Source organism: Sapajus apella, unplaced genomic scaffold, assembly GCF_009761245.1.
Source record: "Sapajus apella isolate SASKATOON/1434 unplaced genomic scaffold, GSC_monkey_1.0 scaffold99, whole genome shotgun sequence".
Taxonomy (NCBI): Eukaryota; Metazoa; Chordata; class Mammalia; order Primates; family Cebidae; genus Sapajus; species Sapajus apella.
In genome coordinates, this window is record NW_022437039.1 from 1,354,794 (window position 1) to 1,366,839 (window position 12,046).

General features: G+C 63.5%; 1 protein-coding gene across 2 annotated transcripts in view; it reads left to right on the plus strand.

The window, feature by feature from the left end:
- The first annotated feature begins 2,066 nt into the window (after nucleotides 1–2,066).
- GLIS2 (GLIS family zinc finger 2) overlaps nucleotides 2,067–12,046 on the plus strand; it is a 23,297-nt gene continuing 13,317 nt past the window's right edge. The window contains exon 1 of one of the 2 annotated variants that reach the window (XM_032257981.1): nucleotides 2,067–2,247. The gene's annotated coding sequence lies outside the window, so the exon portion shown is untranslated. The remainder of the gene's footprint in view (nucleotides 2,248–12,046) is intronic. The other variant, XM_032257980.1, reaches the window with a different exon arrangement.

The window sequence follows — 12,046 nt, forward strand, 5'->3', positions numbered from 1 at the left end:
GGGCTGCAGCTCTGCCAGCCTAAGGTGGGACGCGGTCCGCAGCAGGGCCCCGCTCTGGGACGAAGTGCAGCGATTCCCGCCGCCGGGAGGGGGCGCTCTGCGGGCCTCCGTCTTGGCCTTTCCGGACGCCGGCGCAGGTCGTCGGACCCACAGAGTCGGCCCTTAATAGCCCCCTCCTGGAAGCGCTAGGTCCCGAAGCTGGACTTCCCCCGGGGCCCATCTGCCGACTAATGTTTAACCCGGCCACACTCCACATTATCCACACTCGGGAGACCGCAGTGGCGTGGGGGTGGGGGCTGGGGGAGGTCACCTGCAAATCGCCGACTTCCGAGAGCCTTTGCTCCAGGCAAACCGCCTTCCTACATCCCTTCCAGGTATCAACCTACAGCTCCTGCGCACCTACTATGTGCCCATTCTCACAAAAGGTCATGGGCACCTAATCTGTGTCCATTAGACCAAAACATGAGCATCTATTGTTAAGTCCACACCTACTATGTATGCATTCACTCACAACGTCCTGAACACCTACTATGTGTACATTCTCTTAAAATACAATGAGCATCGATTGTGTGTCCACATAACCTACGAGCACCTACTATGTGTCCATCTGGGCACTAGGCCATGAGCACCTACTATGTGTCAAGTCCTGTGCCAGGCATGGATGCCTTGTGATCAAGAGCCACGTGCTTCGGGCTCTGGCCGGGACCTTGGCATCAAACGCACCAATGGAGACGGAATTAAAACCAGGGTCAGACGCCTCACCTCTAGGGGATGGCGATTCTGAGATGCCTTTTTCGTCTCCTAAGCTCCTCAAGGCCAGCTGCGCGGAGAAGGGGGGGTGTCCAACAGCAGGACAGCTGTTTTTTTGAACTACAATCGGCCAGCATACAGCAGAGCAGCAAGAATATAACAGGGTGGGGGGCGCAGGATTAGCCCAAACAAAACACACTCAAGAACGCGACTCTGTGCTTCAACATGAGGAGGCAGAAAACAGCTGAGCCGGGTGCGGGGCTTCTCCCTTGCGTGTAACCGCTCACTGCACTCGCTGCCCTGGCCGCGGGCGCCGCGCAGGGTGCTGAGATCCAGAAGGGATTTAGACCCCCACTCGGCGCCCGGGCTCGGGGACGCAGGTGGTCCCAAATGCTGGGACCAAGCTTGGAACCAAGCGGAAGCCGGATTGCTGGGCATGCACCGGACCTCATCCTTATTCCACTGTGAGGGAAACTGAGGCCGAGGGCAAGACAGGGACCCGCCCGCCGACGGCCCAGCGTGAGGGTCTGCGCCGGGCCCCGAACCCTGCTTTGCGCCGCCCAGCCGGCATCAGGAGCCGGGGCCTCTGCCCGCCGGGTGCTGCCTGCGCGTTCCTGGAACTGGGCTGGGCGGAGAAATCAGGGCCCGCGGAGAGGCATTCCAGTCGCCTTCCCCGCCGCCTGGGGCCGCGGGGGGCCTGGCCAAGGTGACCCCGGGGGAGGAGGCGAAGGATCCCCGCCCGCTCGGCGGCGGCGACCTCCTCCATCTTCTCTGTCTTCGGGGCTTTTTCTCTGCTCCCGTGCGTCCGGCCCCCTCCCCGGGCTTCCCCGAGGGCGGGACATCCCGGGCTCCCCCGCCCCCTTAAGCCACCTCCCGGCCGAGTCCTAGCGCTGCCCTCGGGCCGGGGGCGGGGCTGCGTGGGGGGGGGGGGGCGTGAGGATGGGGCCAAGGAGGACGCGCGCGGCTCGGCGCCCCCCTTCCCTCCCGCCCCTCTCTCCCGGTGCCCGCTCCCCGCGGACGCGCCGCCCTCCCCTCCCCCTCCCTCGGCCCAGCCGCCGGGTCCCGCCGCCCCCTCCCCCGACGCGCACGCCCCGCCTGGCAGCTGGCGCCCCGGGCCTGGGGCCGCGGCGGCGAGAGGGGTTTGCTGGGAGGGCGGGAGCGAGCGAGCGAGGGGAGGGGTGGAGGCCGCCCCCCGCGCCCCTCCTCCTCGCCCTCCTCCGCGGCCGCCGGGCCCTCCTCCCGCCGCCTCCCTCCTCCCGCCCGCCCTCCCTCCCTCTAAGACATCCCCGCACAGCCCGGCCGCCGCGGCCACCTTCCCTGCCCAAGCTGCAGATGTGGCGGAGCGGCCGGGCGCCGGGCGGCCGTGCCAGGGGAGCCTGCGCCCTGTGAGCCTCGCGCCCCGGCCCCCGCCCGCCCCGGCCCCTCCCCCGCTCGGCCCCCCACGCCCCCCGACCGCCGGAGCCCGCAGCCCGGAGCCCGACCGCCCCGGCTGCCGAGGTAGGAAGCCCCCCGGGCATCGCGCCGTGGGGACCGGGCCGGGGCGGGGGGAGCGCGCCTGTCGCGCGGGGGCTGTGGGGCCCGAGGGTCACCTCCCCTGTCTGCGTCCGCGCCCCGGGCCATTGTGAGTCCTAGCCTAGGCCCCCGCGTTCGCTCGCTCGCTGGCTCGCGCGCTCCCTCCCTCGCCGGCTCCCCGGCCGGGTCCCTTGAGCTCTCGGTCTTTCTTCTCTCTCCTTCCCTCCCTCCGTCCGGAGACCCGGCCGAGCCGCCGCCGGGCCGGGGGCGGGCGCAAACTTCAGCTGGGAAGTTGGGCGGCCGCCGTGGGGGTGTGCGGCGAGGTGAGAGGGGGGCACCCGGAGCCTGGGCACGAAGTTGTCCGGGGCAGCCGCCCCTCCTCTCGGCCGCGCCTGGGCTGCTTCTAGGAAGGGCTATGGAAGGTGCCTCCTTCCTTGGCCAGGAAAGTCTCCCTGCTGCTGCCCCTCGCAAGCCTGGGTCCTCCCTTGGACCACGGGAAGGGGCGTCCCTGGGGGGCAGGACTGGGAGCCCGGTTCAAGTCCCGCACTTGTTTCTCCCCTGCCGTCTCGGTGGACGCAGGCGACCGGCCTGGCAGGGAGGAGATGGCAGGGGGGTCCACACTCGCCGGAGGGCGGGTCTGGAGCGGGTGGAGGAAGGGGCGAGGCAGGTGCATCCCGAGGGAAGAGAAGCCCGCCCAGCTTCCCTGCTGGCCCCCTGGGATGGGGCTGGAATCCAGGCTGGCACCTGGAGGCCTTGGCATGCTGCCCTGCTCAGCAGGGTACTCGGGCCACAGCAGGGCAGCATGCTGCCTGTCTGCCTGTCCAGGAGGGCCCGCCCAGCCTAGCCAGAGGGTGGCCGGGAAGCAATGGTTTCAAGGAGCTGCCCAGCCCTGCCCTGGGGCCTGGGAAGCTGGAAGGGATGCTGGGAGGAGCCCTGGGCCCCCAGCCATCACAGCCCAGGATCTTGGCTCTGGAGGGAACCGCTTGACACTCAGGGGGCAGCCAGGCTGGCTGGGGACCTGGCCAAGGCCTGGGCTTGGTCTGGGCCATGGAAAGGGCCTGGGCCATGGTTCTGGGAGGCTGGCACCCTGGGTAGTAGGCCGCCATCCTGCCTGTCCTGGCATCCTGGAGGGAAAGGTGGGGCCCGCCTTCGGCTGGGGAGGAAGCCCAGAGACACTGTGCTTCCGAGGGCCTTCCAGCCCCCAGGCTCAACGGAGGGGAAACTGGCCCCTTGGGTCACCCCTCCCCAAGCCCCATTCTGGTGCCACAGTGCTACAGCTGTCCAGGCCCAGCCCACACACCCCTCCCGGGTGACCTCGGACCTCCCCCTCTGCTTTTCCTTCTCCCTGGAGCCCAGGGTGGGCCTCCTAGCTGGCCTGGCCCGCACTGGGGGAGGGGCTGCACCTGGGAGGCCCCTCCTGGGACACCCCTTGCCAAGCTCCAGCCTGGCCCATTTTCCCTGCCCACCTCCAGCTCAGCTTGGCCCTGTCTGCAGCCAGCCAGGCAGGAGACAGTGCCAGGGTCTTGGGATGGCATTTTGGGGAGTGTGGGGACCCTTTGGAAGCAACCCTGTTTGTCTCAGCCTTTTCTCCTCCCCCTCCTTTCCGGAGCTGCCATTAGCACTGACCCCCGACTCCCTGTGCCTGCCCGCCCTTCCCTGTCTGTGACCTTTGACCTTTGGTGTTAAATCTCTCCAGCTGGGGCTTTTCGGCCCCTGAGTGACCCTGGCCCAGGCCCCCTGGGGAGCTCTCTGCTTGCTCCTGGCTCTCTATACAGGGACACCTGCCAGTCCCTCCCTCACGAATGGGGAGGGGGTGACTTGGGAAGCCAGACAGTGAGTCACCCCACTTCCAGGCACTGCTGCTTTGGGGTCAGTGGCTTCTGGGGATTGGCTGGAGCCCGGTCACAGCCTTGAGGGTGACCCAGGGGAAGCCCCTGGCCTGGGAGTCTCCTGTCCTGGCTTCAAGTCTTGGCTTGACCAGCAACTTCCAGGGGTCCTAGGGTCAGGCTCCTCCTCCCTTCTCCTGGCCTCATCTATGAAACTAATGGGTCAGACCAGGTGAGCTTCCAGAGTCCATGAGAAGCCTGGGTGGAGGGGGGGTGGGGGAAGGAGAGAGGGTGTAAGGCCAACAAAAGCTAACTCTCAATTATCCGTGGGTGGAGCCAGGATGAATAACTGGATGCCACAGACATCCCAAAACCTCATTGCAAACAATCGTGTGAACCTCATCCCCCCAAAGCTTTTGTTTCTGAGAAACCCAGCTGTGACTGGGTAGCCACAGTGATTTCTTTCCCTGCCTGGGTTCCCCCCTTGGGGAGGACAAGTGGGGGGCTGAGGGTGAATAGGTGGGTGGGGGTAAGACAGAGGTCTCCTAGGGCCCCTCCTCGGGGCCTGGACCCCATTTCCAAGGCCCTCACCCTCCCCTCCACCCTCCTTCCTGGCTTGGCCTTGGCCCCAGGCGGTGGGAGTGTATTCTCACCACCTAATCCTCACGGGGTCTGGGCTGCAGTATGGGAGGAAGATTGTGTTTTCCCGACTACAGTTTCCCGTGTGTATTTCTACCTACCGCTTGCTCCACTCGCCTGGAATCTGAATTCCCCAGTTGGAGCAGGAGGCAGGGGCCAGTGCCAGCCAGGGTTTGGGGCAATCCCTGGATGAGGGAGGGTGTCAACAGCTGTGACTGGGGGACCAGATGTGGAGCTCTTGGAGGGGGCATCTGGGGTGGGGCTACTGGGGAGGCATGCAGGGGCCTCCGCAGTTTCCTGCCTCTCAGGGGAGGCCCAGGAGGCTCTGGCACCCAAGGAGGAAATTGATTCCATGGCAGAGGCCCTGCACTGGGTGGGATTGGGGTAGGGGTGGCTACAGAGAAGTGTCCCCTGAATCCCCTCCTCTCTTCAGGGCTGTAATTGTTACTTTCACAGCAGGTAACTGTGGCCACAGGAGAACCCCAGAAAGGTCCTGGGTGGTTTTTCCTTCACCCAAATAAATGCCCTTCTCAGGGGCAGGGGCGTCCCTGGCTTGGTGGGAGTATGTATTAAGCAGTAAGAGCCCTCTTCCTGCTGGCTAGGGAGTCTCTGGGACCAGCCAGGGAGATGGGGCTCTCCACCCTCTGCCTAAGTTGCCTCCCCTCCCAGGGGCTGTGAAACGGTCCACAGAGATGGGTTGAGGGCTCCATGTGTGTCTGGGGGTTCACGTGCCCGGGAACACACACCCTGCCTCAGCCTGCTGCCAGCCCTGGGTGTGGGGACCACAGCCCTAGCCAGTCTCCCAGGACACATCTGTCGCCCAGTGGTTTCTGAGGTGGCCACCTCTGCCCCATCCTGGTGAATTCTAAGTCAGGCGTGGCTGGGGGCGGGGGCACCTCTAGTGCTCTGCTGGGTGCCAGGGTAGGAGGCACTGCTTTACTCCCTGGGACTGGAGAGGCATCGTGGTGGTGATGGTGGTGGGTCTGCAGGGCACTGCCTGGAGGAGACCCAGGTTTCTCTCCTGGCTCTGGCTTAGCGCTGGGTGAGGCTGGGCAGGCACAGAAGCCGGGCACCCGCCTTCTACTCCCTCCCTCCCCCAGATGGGCTGGAGGGTTCTGGTTAACTGGTGGCTGGGCTGAGCAGGCCTGGGGGGCATGGAGATGGGAGGTGATTCTAGTTGAGGGGTGGGGGCTTCCCATCTGCTCCAGCAGCCCCTGGTGGGGGGATGGGCGGGGCCGAGGCTCTTACAGCAGCGGTGCGGTGGCTGGTGCGCGGGCGACTTGGGCTCCTCTCGCCCTTTGTCTTCGATGTCCGAGAGGCCAGGTAGTGCCCACCACAGGGAGGGGCCAGCCTGTGAGTGTCACATGTTGTGTGCACACAGACTCCAGCCTTGGCAGATGGCTGTCCGGGAGGGGATGCATACCCAGCCCTGGCCCCTTCCTCCAGTCATGGCCAAGGGTGGGTGGGAAGCCGGCAGAGGCCCCAGGAGACGGCTGGCTGAGTGGCCTGAGTCAGCCTGTGGCTGGGAGCCTCAGGAAAACAGTCCTGCCTGTCACACGGAGGGTCCCCACCATTGGCGCAGCACTTTCCCAGGCCAGCCTCAATGGGACCTGGGAGTCAAGAGTCCATTGGAGGCTGGTGGGGGGAAACTGAGGCTCTGAGACATTCGAGGGTTTGGCCCGAGGTCACTCAGGATCTGGGAAGGACAGAAGGGAACTGGTGTCTAGGGCTGTCTGGCCCTGACCCCTGAAATGTCGGTTCAGCCTGGGAATCCCCCCAGTTCCATTTCTGCTCCCCACATCCACTACAAGGGCCTAATGAGGACCAATGTGTCTGGAAGAAGCTTCTCTCCCTTCCCAGCATCGTCTGCCTGGGGCTGTCTGGCATGTCCCGACCTGCCTGGGCCTGTTCTCCCCTGGGCCACTCCCTCCTTCATTCACAGCCCCCCACTCTCCACTTCAGCTTCCAGGCAGACTGACCCTGAGCTGGGAGGTCCCCTCCCCACAAGGCTGTAGGGGCCTCCATTGTCCTTCCTGTTCTGAAGTCCTCCTACCCTGTGCTGGCACCCGTCTCCCTGCCAGCTCCGCCCTCCCCCAGCACCCCCCAGGACAACTAGTGGTCACCCTGCTTGGTTCTGGGGACACTGGGCCCCGAGGCCCTGGAGCCGCCAGGTCTGGCAGACACTGCCAGTGGGTGTTTCCCTTTGGAAGGAAAAGGACTTCGATGGCTTTGGAGGCTGCCCCCCGCTTCTGGACTTGCTTTCTGCCAGAGTGGGAAAGCAGGGTGGGGCCAGTGGCCAGGGAGGAGGGCGTGGGCTGGAGTCCGGCGTGTGTGGTGCCCTGCTAGGCCTGCTCTTGCCCAGCTGTTCTGGGGCTTGGGGCCAGGGCTGGGTCGGAGTGGCAGGAGATGGAGCTGGGGGAAACTGGGCCCTTCTCACTATCCCAGCTGGCCAGGGCAGTTCCTACAGGCCACTCCACCCTTTGTCCAGCTCTGTTCCTGGGTCCCTTGCCTGGGACAGGAAGGAAGAGGCATCTGTGTCAGGCAACTAGGCCCTGCTTCTAGCCTTGACCTTGGTCAAGTCACATCCCTCTTTGGGTGTGAACCCCCCATTCCTAGTCCTACCCTCCACCTGGGGTGAGGGTGGGAATATCTGTTGAGTGAATGAATACATGAATGAGATGGACTCATTTGTGGAGTGCCAGGTGTTGGGATGTGTGAAAGGCAGGTGCCACTGTGCCATGTAAGGCGAGTGGGTGGGGCGATGGAGCTGCAGTTCCCCTCTTGGCAGGCCCCCTCCTTCTGTGGATGGGGAAACCGGGCCAGGAGCTGTGGGGACTGGGGCAGGAGTCTGCTGGTGAGGCCTCCTCTCCGGTAGCCACAGTGGGTTTGGAGCTGCCTGGGGTCCCAGACGTATCCCAGCCCACTCCCAGCCTCCCTTCTTGGAAGGAGGCTCTAAATGCTAGGGGAGATCTGGGGCTGAAGGTCGGGGCTGTGCTCACAACACTGTGCATAGGTGATATTGTGGCTTCAGTGATGCATTGGCAAGGACTTGGACCAGGGTAGCCTACCTCCAGCGGGGGTGGACAGAGGCAAGTCTTTGCCCAGCAGGCTCTCGGGCATCTGGACGCACAGCCCATGTGCAGCTCCAGAGGCCGAGGTCGGGGAGGGCAAACCAGGGAGCACTTGCTGGAGGAAGGGGCAGAAGGGGATGGTGGCTGGAGAACAGGGGGCATGGATGGTGGTGAGGGAGGAGCTGGCACCTGGGAGCATCAGGTTCTCGGGGGGCAAGGGATCCTGGGGAAGGGAGGTGCCAATGGAGAGGCCTGTGGCAGGAGGCTCTGGGCTGAGAGGGTACGTGGCACTCCTCTATGTAGAGCACCCTGTGGCTCCCCAGTGCCCTCTGGGTTCTGGCCCAGCCTCCTTGAGGGGCCTCTTCCTCTCCTGCCTCCTCCTCTACCCCATGACTGGCAGGGTCACTGTGGGTCAGCCAGGCCATGCCTCTGGGCCTCTGTGGCATTGGGCTTTGAGGTCTGGAGGCAAACCCAGCTGTGCTCCTTACTGGCTCCGTGATGATGGCAGGTTTCCCCAAATGGAAAATGGGGAAAATGGTATCCATTGGTGGGGTCATTGGGGTGACGAGACGGTGTACAGCAGGCATGCTGACTGGGCACCGGCCCGCAGGGCTCCCACCACCCCGAAGCCCTGCACCCTGTGTCCATGAGGCTAGCCCTGTGCCTAACCCCCAGCAGGAGCAGCCGCCCCTGACACTGTTTCTCCTCCGCAGACACTGCTTCTCACACCCCACCTCGGTCGGGGCACCCTCAAGGCCCGGTTTAATCTAGCAGGGCCTGGCGCTGGAACACATGAATGCGTGGTTGGAGAACCAAGGCAGGAGGGCAGGCCAAGGTCCACTGCCTGCCGCACCCGCTCCTGCACTCGGGGTTGGCGGGTGCTGCTCACAGTTGGCCACGGGCCTGCCCCGACCCCAGGACTTAGGAGCTCCTTGTCAGATCTGCCTACAGCCAGGCTTGGCTTGGGAAGCACTGTGTTTCCTTCCCTCTGAGGACAGGGCCCCATCCCTACTCTCCCCCATAAGCCAAGGCTCCTGAGTCCTGCCCCTGTCACCTGGGCAAGGGGTTACTCTCACGTCCTGTGTGTGCCACATTTGTGCACAGGTGTCTGTACACCTGGGATGCTGTGGGGGCCTATTCACGTCCTGTGCGACACTGGCCATACCTTTGCTGGCCCCAGAGCACTCTGGCTGGGTCCCCCGAGAACGACAGTGCTGCATGGCAGTGCCTGGGCTGCCTGTGCCTCAGCCTTGCTGGGTGTACGTCTGTCTCCCTCCCTGATGCCAGCCCCTCCCAGGTATTTGGGTGGTGGGGCCCAGTGCTGTGGTCCCTCCCCTCCCAGCTGGGGTGGGTGGGCAGGTGTGGGGCCTGCGGGGCGGGCTTTCCTCTGGCTGGGGCCCAGGTGCAGGCGGCGCTCAGAGCTCCAAGCACCCCCCAAAGCTGGGCAGACAGGAAAATACCAGACATAGTTGTGCAAAGGTGCAGCAGCGGGCGGGCAGCAGGGGGTGGAGGCCGCTGCAGCGGGGCCCGGAGCCACCAGAATGGGGAGGCCTCTGTGCCAGGCCAGCCCTGCAGCTGGACTGCTACGGCCATCTGTGTGAGCGTGCGTGTGTGTTCCAGGGCTCCCAGAGCCCAGTGTCACCCTCCCCGTTGGCGCTGGAGAAGGAAGTGCATCTGGCGGAGCATTGCCTAGGAAGCCCGAGCTGGTGCGGGGCAGGGAAGCCGTCCAACGCGTCTTGCAGCTTCAGCTCTGCCTGAATTATCTGGGTGACCTTGGCAGGCCCAAGTTACTGCACAGGGCAGCCCCAGCTTGGGCTGGAAACAAGAATCCTCAGGGCTACCAGTAGCTGGCACCCTCTTTGTGGCAGGCTTGGGGATGAGGCCCTCCCTTGCAGGATGCCCTGAGTCTCAGGGACCATTGCCGTGGTTCCTGTGTTACCAACAAGGAAACCAAGGCTCAGAAACAGCGGGGCCCTTCTGAGTTCCCACAACCAGGGGTGGCACAGGGGGCGGGAACCAGGCAGCCTGGTCCTGGGGCTCACTCGGTGAACACACAGAGCCGGGATCCCTGGCATGTCCCATCTTCAGGTGCTTTCCCGAGGACCCCATGGCAGACAGCAGAGCTCAATTTGGCTGAGTCACCTGGGGCCCCTTGTGTTCCCACCCGGGATGGGGGGTCTGCCCTTCCAAAAGGTCTGGGGGTGCTGGCTGAGTGCCTCGTCTTGGGAGGGGGAGGGGATGCCTACTGAGCCAAAGGTTCCCAGGGACGGTGAACCCCCTACGCCCACCCCCAGTCTTCCAGGAAGTGCCGCCTGCCCTGGCCCCTCTCCTGGGATCTGCTGGGCCCAGGCCTCAGGATAAGCTCCTCCCTCCTTAGTCTTGGGAGGAGGCCTCTCTGCGGCCAGCTCTTCCAGAGCCTATCAGGCCTCCCCGGGGCCTTCTAGTGCTCTTTCTCGGATGCAGTCGGGCTCTGGAAGGTGGTTAGGGCCAGCTGTGGTCATTCCCCAAGAGGGCAGAGGCCTGAGGCTATCTGAGGGGCATCGGCTTGTTCAGGTGGCACACTGACCGGCACGCAGCAGAGCCCAGGTCTCCTGGTTCCAGGTGAGACTTCAGTGTCTGTGGGCATAGAGGGGACGGCCAGGCCCCACTCAGCTGCCCTCACAGCAGTAGACAGGCCAAAGGCTTCGGGCTCGTGCACATTGGTGACTATTCACTCAACACATTTCATTAAGCACCTACTATGTGCCAGGCACTGTTCTCCGAGGTGAACGTGACACACGAATGCGAAGCACTCAGTGATGATTTGATGTGCAGAAATGCATTGGTGTCTCCCTAAAACCCAACGTGGGAGTCCTGTATGATCCCATTTGGGATGAGGGAGACGTGGCTCAGACTGCAGGGATGCCTGCGGAGGAAGCAGCAGAGGCAAGTGGGGCCCCAGGTTTGGAGCCTGGTCAGGAAGGAGGGCCCTGAGGGGACGAGGCCTCCTGCCTGGGGCCCCCAGCAGGCCCTGCCCCTGCCCTCCAGCCCCCACTGCTGGGCGGACAAGGAGGGTGGAGCTCTTGGCCGGAGCTGGAGCTGCAGCTGGTTCCCAGGAATTCAGGGCTGTGGGGCCGTTTGCTTTGGCAGCGGATCTGTCCTCGGCTCTCCAAGCCTCCGGGTGGGCCCCTCACCCCAGACAGCCCCTCTAGCGCCTGCCCACTGCCTGCTCTGCTGTCCCTCCTAGCCCCACAAGTCCCTGGGCAGGGAGGGGGTACCAAGCCTGAGCCCCTGGCATAGAGGAAGGGCCAATGGTGAACTTGCCTTCTGGACTCACCTGGGATTGAAACCCAGCTCTGCCACAGACAAGCTGTGTGACTCTGGATTGGCCACTTCACGGCCCTGAGCCTCATTTTTGCATCTGTAAAATGAGAATGAAACAGTACCTGCCATCACAGGAGTGGCATGACTGTCCGCACCTGGCTGTGGGTACTGTCATCATGCTGTTCGCCCATGGCTTCCAGTGCTGGGTTTACCACCCACTTGTGTAGCCTGGGCTGGATGCCTCCCCCTTCAGCCCTCAGTTTCCCCATTTGTAAGACCAGAGTGCTGAAGTGATGGTTCCAGTAACAGACTCAAGGACACCCACAGAGCAGGGCTTCACTGACCGGTACAGGAGTTGCGAGGGACTCGCTTCTCCTTTCTGTTCAATAAGAAGACCATGGGCTGGGCGTGGTGGCTCCTGCCTGTAATCCTTGTACTTTGGGAAGCAGAGACAAAAGGATGGCTTGAGTCCAGGCATTGGAGCCCAGCCTGGATGACACAGTGAGACCCCATCTCTGCAAAATAAAAAACTTAAAAATTAGCTGGGTATGGTGGTCTCAGCTACTCTGGAGGCTGAGACCGGAGGATCTCTTGAGCCTAGGCTGCAGTGAGCTATGATCACGCCACTGCACTACTGTGCTCCAGCCTGGGAGATAGAGCAAGACCCTGTCTCTTCATGCCTGTAATCCAGCACTTTGGGAGGCCGAGGCGGGTGGATCATGAGGTTCAGATCGAGACCATCCTGGCCAACATGGTGAAACCCCATCTCTACTAAAATTCAAAAATTAGCTGGGCATGGTGGTGCATGCCTGCAGTCCCAGCTACTCAAGAGGCTGAGGCAGGAGAGTTGCTTGAACCCGGGAGGCAGAGGTTGCAGTGAGCCGAGATTGTGCCCTGCGCTCCAGCCTGGCAACAGAGCAAGACTGTCTCAAAAAAAAAAAAAAA